This window comes from Gopherus flavomarginatus, chromosome 8, assembly GCF_025201925.1.
Source record: "Gopherus flavomarginatus isolate rGopFla2 chromosome 8, rGopFla2.mat.asm, whole genome shotgun sequence".
In the NCBI taxonomy this organism is placed as follows: Eukaryota; Metazoa; Chordata; order Testudines; family Testudinidae; genus Gopherus; species Gopherus flavomarginatus.
Window position 1 is genome coordinate 40,917,130 of NC_066624.1, and position 15,223 is coordinate 40,932,352.

The window sequence follows — 15,223 nt, forward strand, 5'->3', positions numbered from 1 at the left end:
CAGCCTCTGGGAAGCATTCATGGACAGAGGACTGTTCTCTCAGGATGGACTTCACCTGAGTAAGGAGGGAAATAGACTTTTAGGATGGAGGCTGGCACAACTGATTAAGAGAGCTTTAAACAAGGAATTTGGGGGAGATAGTTGGGAGATGTCCAGGTAATCTCCACGCCGGAATTTAACATTGAGAGGAAAAAAAACAAAGAGAGAATACAGCTGTGGGCAGAAGAATGGACATAAGGAGGAAGGGTAGTGTAGATACCAGTCTAATAGGTGATACTGGTGATAGAATGTCTGTGCCTAACCGGGTAAAGAATGTCAGTGAAGCCAAATGGCAAAATTAAGATGTCTGTACACTAATGCGAGGAGCCTAGGTAACAAAATGGAGGAACTAGAGCTACTGGTGCAGGAAGTGAAGCCGGATATTATAGGGATAACAGAAATGTGGTGGAATAGTAGTCATGACTGGAGTACAGGTATTGAAGGCTATATACTGTTTAGGAAAAACAGAAATAAAGGCAAAGGTGGTGGAGTAGCATTGTATGTCAATGATAAGGTTAACTGTAAAGAAATAAGAAGTGATGGAATGGATAAGACAGAGTCTGTCTGGGCAAAAATCACACTGGGAAAGAAAGCTACTAGAGCCTCCCCTGAGATAGTGCTTGGGGTGTGCTACAGACCACCAGGATCTGATTTGGATATGGATAGAGACCTCTTTAATGTTTTTAATGAAGTAAACACTAATGGGAATTGTGTGATCATGGGAGACTTTAACTTCCCAGATATAGACTGGAGGACAAGTGCTAGTAACAATAATAGGGCTCAGATTTTTCTGGCTGTGATAGCTGATGGATTTCTTCATGAAGTAGTTGAAGAACCAACAAGAGGGGATGCCATTTTAGATTTGGTTTTGGTGAGTAGTGAGGACCTCATAGAAAAAATGGTTGCAGGGGACAACCTTGGTTCGAGTGATCATGAGCTAATTTAGTTCAAACTAGATGGAAGGATAAACAAAAATAGATCTGGGACTATGATTTTTTATTTCAAAAGGGCTAACTTTAAAGAATTAAGGAAATTAGTTAGGGAAGTGGATTGGACTGAAGAACTTGTGAATCTAAAGGTGGAGGAGGCCTGGAATTACTTCAAGTCAAAGCTGCAGAAACTATCAGAAGCCTGCATCTCAAGAAAGGGGGAAAAAATCATAGACAGGAGTTGTAGACCAAGCCGGATGAGCAAGCATCTCAGAGAGGTGATTAAGAAAAAGCAGAAAGCCTACAAGGAGTGGAAGATGGGCGGGATTAGCAAGGAAAGCTATCTTATTGAGGTCAGAACATGGGATGAAGTGAGAAAGGCTAAAAGCCATGTAGAGTTGCACCTTGCAAAGGGAATTAAAACCAATAGTAAAAGGTTCTTCTTCGAGTGATTGCTCACATCCATTCCAGTTAGGTGTGCGCGCCGCGCGTGCACGTTCGTCGGAAACTTTTTACCCTAGCAACTCCAGTGGGCCGGCAGGTCGCCCCCTGGAGTGGCGCCGCCATGGCGCCCAATATATATCCCTGCCGGCCCACCCGCTCCTCAGTTCCTTCTTACCGCCGTGTCGGTCGTTGGAACTGTGGAGCGCGGCATAGCTGTCCTCCACGTCCCTAGCTCTCCTTGTTATCTATCGTTTATCTCTAGCACTATTGTAGTTGTTAATTAGATTGTTAAGTGTAGATAGTAGTAGTTAAGTTAAGTAGTTTGTAAATAGTTCTTCGCCGGGGGCTTAGCCCTTCCCGGCACCCGGCACCAGGCTCATGTCTGGTTCGCCGGGCTTCAAGCAGTGTGCGGCCTGCAAGAAGCCCATGCCTACCAGCGATCCCCACGACGCGTGCCTGAAGTGCCTGGGGGAATCGCACAGATCCGACAAGTGCCGCATCTGCAAGGCTTTTAAGCCAAGGACAAAGAAGGAGAGGGATCAAAGGCTCCGGACTCTCCTTATGGAGGCGGCACTTGACCCGGCGGCTTCGCAGGCCGTGATCTCGGCGCCGGCACCGGATCGCACCGGCACCGAGAAGACTCCCCGGCACCGACCTTCTCCGGCACCGGGGACAGAGCCTAGGCCGTCGAAGTCTATTACTCCGGCCAGGCAGACCCGACTGGAGCGCCCGGCCTCAACATCGGCCGCGGCGCCGCCGGCACCGTCGACTCCGGGCCCGGCGGGTCCGTCGAGTCCGGTGCCGCCAAGCTCCCCTATGACATCTGGGGTTGAGATAGTGGTGCCATCCACACTGGAGACCTTCGCCTCGGCACGGGACCTCATAGCCATGACTGAGCCCACTCAGCTGCCACCCCCGGTACCTCCGGTGCGGGTCGTGTCCAGAGGCAAGCCTATGATGTCGGCACCGTCTCGGGACTCACGTTCTCGATCCAGGTCCCGACGTCACGGTCGCTCCAGATCCCGCCGCCGCTCGCAGTCCCGGCACCGCTCCCCTCAGCGGTACCGGTCGCACTCGCGGCGCCGGTCGACATCAAGACGATCGCGGTCGGACTCCAGCCGCCGATACCGGCACCGCGATTCCAGGAGCCGATCCAGACATTACTCGCCGCACCGGTCGACCTCCCGGCACCGAGCTGGTGGCAGGTCCCGGTCCCGGTCGACCTCCCAGCACCGAGCTGGTGGCAGGTCCCGGTCCCGGTCGACCTCCCGGCACCGAGCTGGTGGCAGGTCCCGATCCCGGCACCGAAGCGGCGCCCGGTACCGGTCCAGATCCCGGCACCGTGACAGAACCCGGTCCCGGTCCCGGCACCGATATGACTCCCGGCACCGGTCCCCGGCACCGAGAAGATCGTCCGTGCCGGCCCGCGCAGACCCTTACCATCCAGGGTCCGCCCCGCCATGGCCCTCTAGGCAGCCGTCCGTATCTTCGCAAACGGACAGCGGGTATGCGCTGGGCACCGACCGGCAGGCGGCGCTGTTCAGCGATCCGCCACAGCAGGACCAAGGCCAGCATCAATGGGGATTCTGGACACCCTGGGCATACCATCAGGCCCAGGGCCCCCAACAGCTCCCTGCTAGGCCGGCGACTGCGGAGCGCAGGGCACCTGAAGCCTCGTTGTCTCGCCCCCCTCCCTCCCCGGATGGGGAGGAAGGGTCCAAGCATCAAGACTCCGCTTTGGCTCCTGAGGCAGAGGCGAGGGCCGAAGGAGACCCGCCGTTAGACACTCTCTTGCCGGGGGTCTCCTCATCCTCCTCCCCAGATGAAGCGGTGGCTGGTACCTCCTCCAACAGCCCCCCCCCGCTGGACCTCAGGGCGCACCAAGACCTCCTCAGGCGAGTAGCCCAAAATCTGAGTCTGCAAGCCGAGGAGGTCTCGGAGATAGAGGACCCAATTGTTACCATCCTCTCGGCAGACGCTCCCACCAGAGTCGCCCTACCATTCGTACGAACCATCCAGGCCAACGCCAACACCATCTGGCAGTCTCCGGCCTCCATTCCTCCTACTGCGAAGGGCGTCGAGAGGAAGTACATGGCTCCTTCTAAGGGCTACGAGTACCTCCATGTGCACCCGACTCCGTGTTCCCTGGTGGTTCAATCAGTGAACGATAAGGAGCGTCACGGCCAGGAGGCTCCAGCCCCCAAATCCAGGGAGGCCAGGCGGATGGACCTCCTCGGCCGTAAGGTGTACTCGGCTGGGGCGCTGCAGCTCAGGGTCTCCAACCAGCAAGCCCTGCTGAGCAGATACGCCTTCAACTCCTGGGTGGCAGCAGACAAATTCAAGGAGCTGCTGCCACAAGATGCTCGCCAAGAGTTTACGGCCATCTTGGAGGAAGGCAAGAAGGTCGCACGCACGTCCTTGCAAGCCTCTTTGGACGCTGCAGACTCGGCTGCCCGTACCCTCGCGTCGGGCGTAACAATGCGTCGCATCTCCTGGCTGCAGGTTTCTGGCCTTCCGCCGGAGCTCCAGCACACTATACAGGACCTTCCTTTCGAAGGCCAGGGCTTGTTCTCGGAAAAGACAGACCCCAGACTCAAGAGTCTGAAAGACAACCGAGTCATCATGCGGTCACTCGGGATGCACACACCCGTGACGCAACGCAGACCCTTCCGGCCGCAGCAGCAACAACAGCGCAGGCCGTATTCCCAGTTCCGCCAGCGGCAGGACCTTAACAGGCGCCGCGGCAGGAACGGAAGGCGCAGGCACTCGGGAAACCAAGGGGGGCAGAACCAAGGCTCCTCTAAAGCCCCGCCTGGACCTAAGCCTTCATTTTGAAGGTGCGCCCGAGGGCGCAGTAACAGTTTCCCCAATGGATCCTTCCCCCCCGTTTTCCAACCGCCTTTCGTTTTTCCTCCCAGCCTGGTCCCTAATAACATCAGACCGCTGGGTCTTAAGCACGGTGCAGTCGGGATACCGCCTGCAGTTTGTTTCATTTCCTCCTTCCCGCCCCCCTTCCTCGTCCCTCTTCAGGGACCCCTCTCACGAGCAATTCCTTCGACAGGAGGTGCAGACGCTCCTCGGCAAAGGAGCTATAGAGGCGGTGCCGGAGAACGAGAAAGGCAAGGGGTTTTATTCCCGCTACTTTCTGATCCCCAAGGCCAAGGGGGGCCTCAGGCCTATCCTCGACCTGTGAGAGCTCAACAAGTACCTGGTGAAGTTGAAGTTCCGCATGGTATCCCTGGGGACCATTATCCCATCCCTGGATCCGGGAGACTGGTACGCCGCCCTCGACATGCAGGAAGCGTATTTTCACATTGCCATCTGGCCACGTCACAGACGTTTCCTTCGCTTCGTTGTGGGGCCTCTTCATTATCAATTTGCAGTCCTCCCATTTGGCCTGTCCACGGCCCCGAGGGTGTTTACGAAATGCATGGCAGTTGTTGTGGCGCAGCTTCGGCGCAGTCGTATCCACGTGTTTCCGTATCTGGACGATTGGTTGATTCGGGGCACGTCGGAACAACAAGTCTGCAGCCATGTCCGCGTGATCACCGACATGTTCGCCACTCTGGGCCTCTTGGTAAACACGGACAAGTCCACCCTGATTCCCACACAAAGGGTGGAATTCATCGGGGCCGTCCTGGACGCCACTGTGGGCAGGGCCTTGCTGCCATTGCAGCGGTTCCAGGCCTTGTCGGCGATCGTGCAACGGCTGCGGACAGCCCCCTTAACGTCAGTACGGACATGTCTAACCCTGTTAGGCCACATGGCGGCTTGTACCTTTGTGACCGATTACGCTCGGCTCCGCATGAGGCCCCTCCAGTTGTGGCTCATCAGTCATTACAGGCCGACAAGACAGCCGCTAGATATGTTAATCACAATCCCCCAGAGGGTATTAGATTCCCTCGGCTGGTGGCTAGACCAGTCAGTGTTATGTGCGGGTCTCCCCTTCCACCCACCTCAGCCCTCGGTGTCCCTAACAACGGACGCCTCGGATCTCGGCTGGGGGGCCCACCTAGGGACCCTGAGGACACAGGGCCTGTGGTCCCAGGAGGAGGTGGGGCTACACATCAACATGCGGGAGTTGAGAGCGGTCCGTCTTGCTTGTCAAACGTTCTGTCATCAGCTTCAGGGTCGCTGTGTCGCGGTGTTCACCGACAACACGACGACCATGTATTATATCAACAAGCAGGGCGGCACCAGATCCTCCTCCCTGTGCCACGAGGCGATACGACTCTGGGACTTTTGTGTAGCCCACTCCATTCACCTCATGGCTTCCTTCCTCCCCGGAGTACGGAACACGCTGGCGGATCGATTGAGCAGATCCTTCCTGTCACACGAGTGGTCCCTTCGCCCAGACGTCGCCCTCTCCATCTTCCGGAGGTGGGGTTATCCCCGGGTGGACCTCTTCGCGTCCAAGGGGAACAGGAAGTGCCAAGCGTTCTGCTCCTTTCAGGGCAGGGAGCCCGGGTCGATAGCGGATGCCTTCCTCATCCAGTGGTCGACCCACCTGTACTATGCGTTTCCCCCATTCCCTCTGGTTCACAGGGTCCTTCTGAAGGTGCGCAGGGACAGGGCTCACGTGATCATGGTAGCCCCGGCATGGCCCAGACAGCACTGGTACCCCATGCTGCTGGACCTGACCATAGCCGACCCAGTTCCCCTGCCGCTTCATCCGGACCTGATTACCCAGGAGCACGGGACCCTCTGTCACCCGGACCTGCAGTCGCTGCACCTAGCGGCGTGGCTCCTGCGTGGCTGACTGGCTCTGAGCTGCGCTGTTCCACGCCGGTGAGGGAGGTGCTCTTGGGCAGCAGGAAGCCGTCCACAAGAGCGACATATTTGGCCAAATGGAAACGCTTCTCCTGTTGGTGCGTGGAGAGAAATCTCCGCCCTTTGGAAGTTTCAGTAGCCGACATCTTAGACTACATTTGGTCCCTCAAAGGGCAAGGTCTGGCCATATCGTCGTTGCGAGTCCACCTGGCAGCTATCTCCACCTTTCACCCGGGTGCGGATGGTCGCTCTGTTTTTTCTCACCCGACGGTGTCTAGATTCCTTAAGGGGCTGGAACGTTTATACCCTAACGTCCGTCCCCCTGCTCCAACCTGGGATCTTAACCTGGTGTTGTCCCGGCTCATGGGGCCCCCCTTTGAGCCGTTAGCTACTTGCTCCCTGCTTTACCTCTCTTGGAAGACGGCCTTTCTAGTAGCTATCACCTCAGCTAGAAGGGTGTCGGAACTCCGGGCTCTTGTGGTAGACCCCCCATATACGGTCTTCCACAAAGACAAGGTGCAGCTGAGACCACACCCTGCTTTTCTCCCCAAGGTGGTCTCAGCCTTCCACGTCAACCAAGAGATATTCCTCCCGGTTTTTTTCCCGAAACCTCACTCCTCAGGCAGGGAGCAGCAGCTCCACTCGCTTGATGTCCGTAGGGCTCTCGCGTTCTACGTGGAGAGGACCAAGCCCTTCCGCAAATCCCCCCAGCTTTTCGTGGCAGTAGCGGACCGCATGAAAGGGCTTCCTATCTCCTCCCAGAGGTTATCCTCTTGGGTAACGTCCTGCATCAGGACCTGCTATGACTTGGCCCATGTCCCTACGGGCCGTGTGACTGCGCATTCTACCAGGGCGCAGGCGTCGTCGCTGGCTTTCCTCGCCCGTGTGCCCATCCAGGAAATCTGTCGGGCAGCGACCTGGTCATCGGTCCACACCTTTGCTTCCCACTACGCCCTGGTCCAGCAGTCAAGAGACGACGCGGCCTTCGGAACTGCAGTGCTCCATGCCGCGACTTCTCACTCCGACCCCACCGCCTAGGTATGGCTTGGGATTCACCTAACTGGAATGGATGTGAGCAATCACTCGAAGAAGAAAAGACGGTTACTCACCTTTGTAACTGTTGTTCTTCGAGATGTGTTGCTCACATCCATTCCACAAACGCCCTCCTTCCCCACTGTCGGAGTAGCCGGCAGGAAGGAACCGAGGAGCGGGTGGGCCGGCAGGGATATATATTGGGCGCCATGGCGGCGCCACTCCAGGGGGCGACCTGCCGGCCCACTGGAGTTGCTAGGGTAAAAAGTTTCCGACGAACGTGCACGCGCGGCGCGCACACCTAACTGGAATGGATGTGAGCAACACATCTCGAAGAACAACAGTTACAAAGGTGAGTAACCGTCTTTTCTATAGCCATATAAATGAGAAGAAAACAAAGAAAGAAGAAGTGGGACCACTAAACACTGAGGATGGGATGGATGTTAACGATAATCTAGGCATGGCCCAATATCTAAATAAATACTTTGCCTCAGTCTTTCATAAGGCTAATGAGGAGCTTAGGGATATTGGTAGGATGACAAATGGGAATGAGGATATGGAGGTAGATATTACCACATCCGAGGTAGAAGCCAAATTCGAACAGCTTAGTGGGACAAAATCGGAGGGCCCAGATAATCTTCATCCAAGAATATTAAAAGAACTGGCATATGAAATTGCAAGACCGTTAGCAAGAATTTTTAATGAATCAGTAAACTCAGGGGTTGTACCGTACAACTGGAGAATTGCTAACATAGTTCCTATTTTTAAGGAAGGGAAAAAAGGTGATCTGAGTTACTATAGGCCTGTTAGTTTGACATCTGTAGTATGTAAGGTCTTGGAAAAAATTTTGAAGGAGAAAGTCGTTAAGGACATTGAGGTCAGTCGTAATTGGGACAAAATACAACATGGTTTTACGAAAGGTAGATTGTGCCAAACCAACCTGATCTCCTTCTTTGAGAAGGTAACAGATTTTTTAGACAAGGAAATGCAGTGGATCTAATTTACATCGATTTCAGTAAGGCATTTGACACAGTTCCACATGGGGAATTATTAGTTAAATTGGAAAAGATGGAGATCAATATGAAAATTGAAAAGGTGGATAAGGAACTGGTTAAAGGGAGACTACAGCGTGTCATACTGAAAGGTGAACTGTCAGGCTGGAAGGAGGTTACTAGTGGAGTTCATCAGGGATCAGTTTTGGGGATAATCTTATTTAATCTTTTTATTACTGATCTTGGCACAAGAAGTGGGAATGTGATAATAAAGTTTGCGGATGACACAAAGCTGGGAGGTATTGCTAACACAGAGAAGGACCAGGATATCATACAGGAAGATCTGGATGTCCTTGTAAACTGGAGTAATAGTATGAAATTTAATAGTGAAAAGTGCAAGATCATGCATTTAGGGATTAATAACAAGAATTTTAGTTATAAATTGGGGATACATCAGTTGGAAGTAACAGAGGAGGAGAAGGACCTTGGAGTATTGGTTGATCACAGGATAACTATGAGCCGCCAATGTGATATGGCCATTAAAAAAGCTAATGCAGTTTTAGGATGCATCAGGCGAGGTATTTCCAGCAAAGATAAGGAGGTGTTAGTACCATTATATAAGGCACTGGTGAGACCTCATCTGGAATACTGTGTGCAGTTCTGGTCTCCCATGTTTAAGAAGGATGAAGTCAAACTGGAACAGGTTCAGAGACGGGCTACTAGGATGATCCGAGGAATGGAAAACCTGTCTTATGAAAGGAGACTGAAAGAGCTTGTCTTGTTTACCCTAACCAAAAGAAGGTTGAGGGGGGATATGATTGCTCTTTATAAATATATCAGAGGGATTAATATTAGGAAGGGAGAGAAATTATTTAAGTTTAGTACCAGTGTGGACACAAGAACAAGTGGATATAAACTAGCCATCAGGAAGTTTAGACTGGAAATTAGAGGAAGGTTTCTAACCATTAGAGGAGTGAAGTTCTGGAACAGCCTTCCAAGAAGAGTAGTGGGGGCAAAAGACATATCTGGCTTTAAGACTAAGCTTGATAAGTTTATGGAGGGGATGGTATGATGGGATAGCCTAATTTTGGCAATTAATTTGGCAAATGATCTTTGATTATCAGCAGGTAGGTATGCCCAGTGGTCTGTGATGGGATGTTAGATGGGGTGGTGTCACGGAGTGTGGGGGAGTCCGGCCCTGCACCCCTCTTCCTGGGACCCACAGTGACTCTCGGCCAGCCAGTAAAACAGAAGGTTTATTGGACAACAGGAACACAGGTTACAGCAGGGCTTGCAGGCATAGTCAGGACCCCTCCACCGAGTCCTTCTGGGCTTTCAGGGTGCTTGGATCCTAGCTAGGATACCCTGAATTCCGCCCACACAGCCCCAAGCCCCAAACTCAAACTGCTTCCCTCCTGCCATTCCCTTCCTTTGTTCCCCTTCCCGGGCAAAGGTGTTGACCTTTCCCCTCCCTTACCTAGCTCAGGTTACAGGCCCTGGCATCGTCCATCCCCTAAAGTCCTCCCCTGCTCTCCCACTCCCCACACAGACAGTCCCTACTGCATCACATCTCTCCCCCCTTCGAGACTGAACTGAGCGGGGTCACTCTGCCCAGTGACCTGGGGAAGTTCAGGGTCCCCTCTCCGGGACAACGCATCCGCTGTCAGGTTGGCACTTCCCTTCACATGGACCATGTCCATGTCATAGTCCTGCAGGAGCAGGCTCCACCTCAGGAGCTTGGCATTGGCTCCTTTCATCTGGTGCAGCCAGGTCAGGGGAGAGTGGTCGGTGTACACGGTGAAGTGTCGCCCAAAGAGATATGGCTCTAGTTTCTTAAGGGCCCACACCATGGCCAGGCATTCCTTCTCGATGGCCGCGTAGCTTTGTTCCCGGGGTAGCAGCTTCTTACTCAGGTACACAATGGGGTGTCTCTCCCCCTTTTCATCCTCCTGCATTAACACTGCCCCCAGTCCCGTGTCTGAGGCATCAGTGAACACCATAAAGGGTTTGTCAAAATCTGGGTTTGCCAGAACTGGGCCACTAACCAGAGCCTCCTTCAGCGCCCGGAAAGCCTCCTGGCACTGCTCAGTCCAGATCACCTTGTCTGGCTTCCCCTTTTTGCACAGTTCAGTGATGGGGCCGGCTATGGCACTAAAGTGGGGCACGAACCTTCGATAGTACCCCGCCATCCCAATAAAGGCCTGGACCTGCTTTTTGGTTTGGGGAGCAGGCCAGTCTCTGATCGCCTCCACCTTGGCTGGTTCCGGCTTCAGGCAGCCGCTCCCCACCCGATGGCCCAGGTAAGATACTTCAGCCATCGCCACCTTGCACTTCTCAGCCTTTACTGTTAACCCAGCCTTTTGGAGTCGGTCTAGGACTTGTTTAACCTGGGACATGTGGTCCTCCCAGGTCTGACTGAAGACGCAGATGTCGTCAATATACGCCACGGCAAAACTCTCCATCCCCCTCAGTAGCTGATCCACCAGGCGCTGGAAGGTGGCCGGCGCTCCCTTGAGGCCGAAGGGCAGGGTCAGAAACTCATAGAGCCCCAGAGGGGTGATAAAGGCCGATTTCAGCCTGGCATCTGCGTCCAGCGGCACTTGCCAGTAGCCTTTGGTAAGATCCATAGTGGTGAGGTACCGAGCACCTCCCAGCTTGTCTAGGAGCTCGTCAGGCCTGGGCATAGGGTAGGCATCAGATACGGTGATGGCATTGAGCTTTCGATAGTCCACACAGAACCGGATTGACCCATCCTTCTTGGGGACTAGCACCACTGGCGAGGCCCAAGGGCTGGAAGACGGCTGGATCACCCCCAAAGCCAGCATGTCCCTGACCTCTCTTTCAAGATCCCGGGCAGTTTTACCAGTGACCCGAAAAGGGGAGCATCTTATAGGGGGATGTGACCCGGTCTCCACCCGGTGGACAATCAAATTAGTGCGTCCAGGCTGGTTGGAAAACAGCTGTCGGTACAGATGCAGCACCCCTCTGATCTCAGCGTGCTGGCCCGGGGTCAGTTGCTCAGAGAGGGGAATCGCTTCCAGGGGGGAACCAGCTTTTGTCCCAGGGAATAGATCCACTAAGGGGTCATCTCCCTGCCCCTCCCAATGTCCACACACGGCCAACACCACATTCCCCCTGTCATAGTATGGTTTCATCATGTTCACATGGTACACCCGACGGTGATGTGCCCGGTTTGACAGCTCCACCACATAGTTTACCTCATTCAGTTGCTTAATAACCTTGAAGGGCCCTTCCCAGGCGGCCTGGAGTTTGTTTCTCCTCACGGGGATAAGAACCATCACCTGATCCCCAGTGGTGAAGGCACGGGCTCGTGCTGTGCGGTCATACCAGACCTTCTGCCTCCTCTGGGCTCGGGCCAGATTCTCCCTGGCCAGGCCCATGAGCTTGGCCAGTCTTTCCCGGAAGGTCAGGACATACTCCACCACTGACTCTCCCTCGGGAGCGGCCTTCCCCTCCCATTCGTCCCTCATCAGGTCTAGGGGCCCCCTTACCCGCCTTCCATACAACAGTTCAAAAGGTGAAAACCCGGTAGATTCCTGGGGCACCTCCCTGTACGCGAACAGCAGGTGAGGTAAGTACTTGTCCCAGTCCTGCGGGTGCTGGTTCATAAATGTTTTTAGCATCATCTTCAGCGTCCCGTTGAACCTTTCTACCAGCCCGTTGGACTGAGGGTGATACGCTGAGGGCCAGTTGTGCTGGACCCCACATTTCTGCCATAAGGACCGGAGCAGGGCCGACATGAAGTTGGACCCCTGGTCCGTTAAGACCTCCTTGGGGAACCCCACCCGGCTGAAAATTGTCAGCAGCGCATCTGCCACTGTGTCTGCTTCGATAGAGGACAAGGCCACCGCCTCGGGGTAGCGAGTGGCAAAATCCACCACCACCAGGATGTATTTCTTCCCTGACCGGGTCGTCTTGCTGAGGGGTCCCACTATGTCCATGGCCACCTTCTGGAAAGGTTCTTCTATGATGGGTAAAGGCCTCAAAGCCGCTTTCCCCTTGTCCCGGGCCTTCCCCACCCTCTGGCAGGGGTCACAGGATTGGCAGTACTGTTGGACATGGGTAAAGACCCCAGGCCAGTAAAAGTTCTGTAGCAGCCTCTGCCTGGTGCGCCGGATTCCCTGGTGCCCTGCGAGAGGGATGTCATGGGCCAGGTACAACAGCTTGTGACGGAACTTCTGGGGAACCACCAGCTGCCTCCTGATCCCCCATGACTCTACTTCCCCTGGGGGAGCCCATTCTCGGTACAGGAACCCCTTCTCCCACAGGAACCTCTCCTTGCAACCTCTCCTCATGGTCTGTACCACACTAAGGTCAGCCCGGTCCCTGTGCTTCCGCAAGGAGGGATCTTTCTGCAACTCGGCCTGGAACTCAGCAGCTGGGACAGGAATGGGGACCGGCTCTCTCTTGCTGGCTGGGTCTGAGGCCGCAGCCTCTCTGCACCGTGCCCCTGGGCATTCCCCGCTCCCTGAGTTAGGGTCCTGCACCTCAGGTCGAGTACCTTCCCCGTTGTCGGGGAGCAGTGCCATTTGCCGACTCTGACTACGAGTCACGACCAGGGCACTCTGGGTGTTACTAGGCCAGTCCTCAAGGTCCCCTCCCATTAACACGTCAGTGGGCAAATACTGGTGTACCCCCACATCCTTGGGGCCCTCCTTGGCCCCCCATTTCAGGTGTATCCTTGCCACGGGTACCTTGAATGGGGTCCCGCCCACGCCCATCAGGGTCAGGTAGGTGTCGGGCACCATCCGATCTGAGGCCACCACCTCGGGCCAGGCCAGCGTCACCTCTGCGCCCGTGTCCCAGTACCCAGTGACCTTCCTCCCATCCACTTCCAGGGAAACAATGCACTCTTTCCGGAGGGGCAGCCCCGCGCCCACCCGGTAAACCAAAAACCCGGAACCGGGAGCATCCACAGGTGGTATGTTGCCAACCCCCCTTTCCTGGGAATGTAGCCCCTCCTCCGATTGGGTTTTTACCCAGTCCACCCTCTGCGGGTTGGGTCTGCTTGGTCTGTCCCTGAGCTTGGGGCACTGGGCCCGTATGTGACCTCGTTGGCCACAGCGATAGCAGCCCATATCTCGTGGGTCCCCTTGAGTGGGTCGGAGGGACCTGCCGCTGGATGTTCCCCTTTTGGGTGGGTTCTCCATAGGCCCCCTTTGGGAGGTCCCATGATGACTCTCTCTCTGCGTTGAGGCAGGCCTGCTCCTTCGAGACTCCTCCCTGGCATCCCCTGCCCGACTGTCCACAAATTGGTCGGCCAGCTGGCCTGCATGCTGCGGGTTCTCCGGCTTCTGGTCCATCAACCACAGCCTCAGGTCAGACGGGCACTGCTCGTACAGGTGCTCCAGTATGAATAGGTCAAGCAGGTCCTCTTTAGTTTGGGCCCCAGCTGTCCACTTGCGGGCATACCCCTGCGCCCGGTTGACCAGTTGTAGGTATGTGACCTCACGGGTTTTACGCTGGCTCCGGAACTTTTTCCGGTACATCTCAGGAGTCAGCCCAAACTCGCGGAGCAGGGCCTGTTTGAACAGTTCGTAATCCCCTGCTGTAATAACCTTAGTCCCAGATTTGGACCTTAGCGTCCAAAATATGGGGGTTAGCATGAAAACCTCCAAGCTTAGTTACCAGCTTGGACCTGGTACCTGCTGCCACCACCCAAAAAATTAGAGTGTTTTGGGGCACTCTGGTCCCCCTGAAAAACCTTCCCTGGGGACCCCAAGACCCAAATCCCTTGAGTCTCACAACAAAGGGAAATAATCCTTTTTCCCTTCCCCCCTCCAGGTGCTCCTGGAGAGATACACAGACACAAGCTCTGTGAACCCAAACAGAGTGAATCTCCCTCTCTGTTCCCAATCCTGGAAACAAAAAGTACTTTCCTATTCCCCCAGAGGGAATGCAAGGTCAGGCTAGCAATTCAACACACAAATCTCCCCTTGATTTCTTCCTCCCACCAATTCCCTGGTGAGTACAGACTCAATTTCCCTGAAGTAAAGAAAAACTCCAACAGGTCTTAAAAGAAAGCTTTATATAACAAGAAAGAAAAATAAGTACAAATGTTCTCTCTGTATTAGATGATACAACACAGGGTCAATTGCTTAAAAGAATATTGAATAAACAGCCTTATTCAAAAAGAATACAAATCAAAGCACTCCAGCACTTATATTCATGCAAATACCAAAGAAAAGAAACCATAGAACTTACTATCTGATCTCTTTGTCCTTACACTTAGAAACAGAAGACTAGAAAGTAGAACTACTTCTCCAAAGCTCAGAGCAAGCAGGCAGCCAGAAACAAAGACCTTAGACACTCAAATCCCTCCACCCAAAGTTGAAAAAATCCGGTTTCCTGATTGGTCCTCTGGTCAGGTGCTTCAGGTGAAAGAGACATTAACCCTTAGCTATCTGTTTATGACACGCCCCCCAAATTGCAGACAGTGGGGAAGCTCACTGGCGGCGATTTCCTTCTAGAACTTGAAAATAAACAGATTAATACAACACATACACCTTTACATATACTCCTAAGTATATAACTAACAGACTTCTACATTTTAAGAACACTTTTTAACTACTGAATTCTGGGAAACTCTCACGGGAGAGTGCATCAGCAACTTTATTAGAAGCTCCTGTGATGTGTTGAATTTCAAAATCAAAATCTTGGAGAGCTAAACTCCAACGAAGAAGTTTCTTGTTGTTCCCCTTGGCAGTATGAAGCCACTTTAGTGCAGCATGGTCAGTTTGTAGTTGGAACCGCCGTCCCCAAACATATGGGCGTAGCTTTTCCAGGGCGTACACAATGGCATAGCATTCCTTTTCACTGACTGACCAGTGACTTTCCCTCTCAGACAGTTTCTTGCTGAGAAACACGACAGGATGGAAGTTGTGATCTGTTGCTTCCTGCATGAGCACTGCTCCTATACCACGCTCAGATGCATCTGTGGTTACTAGGAATGGCTTGTCAAAATCCGGGGCCCTGAGCACAGGGTCCGACATGAGC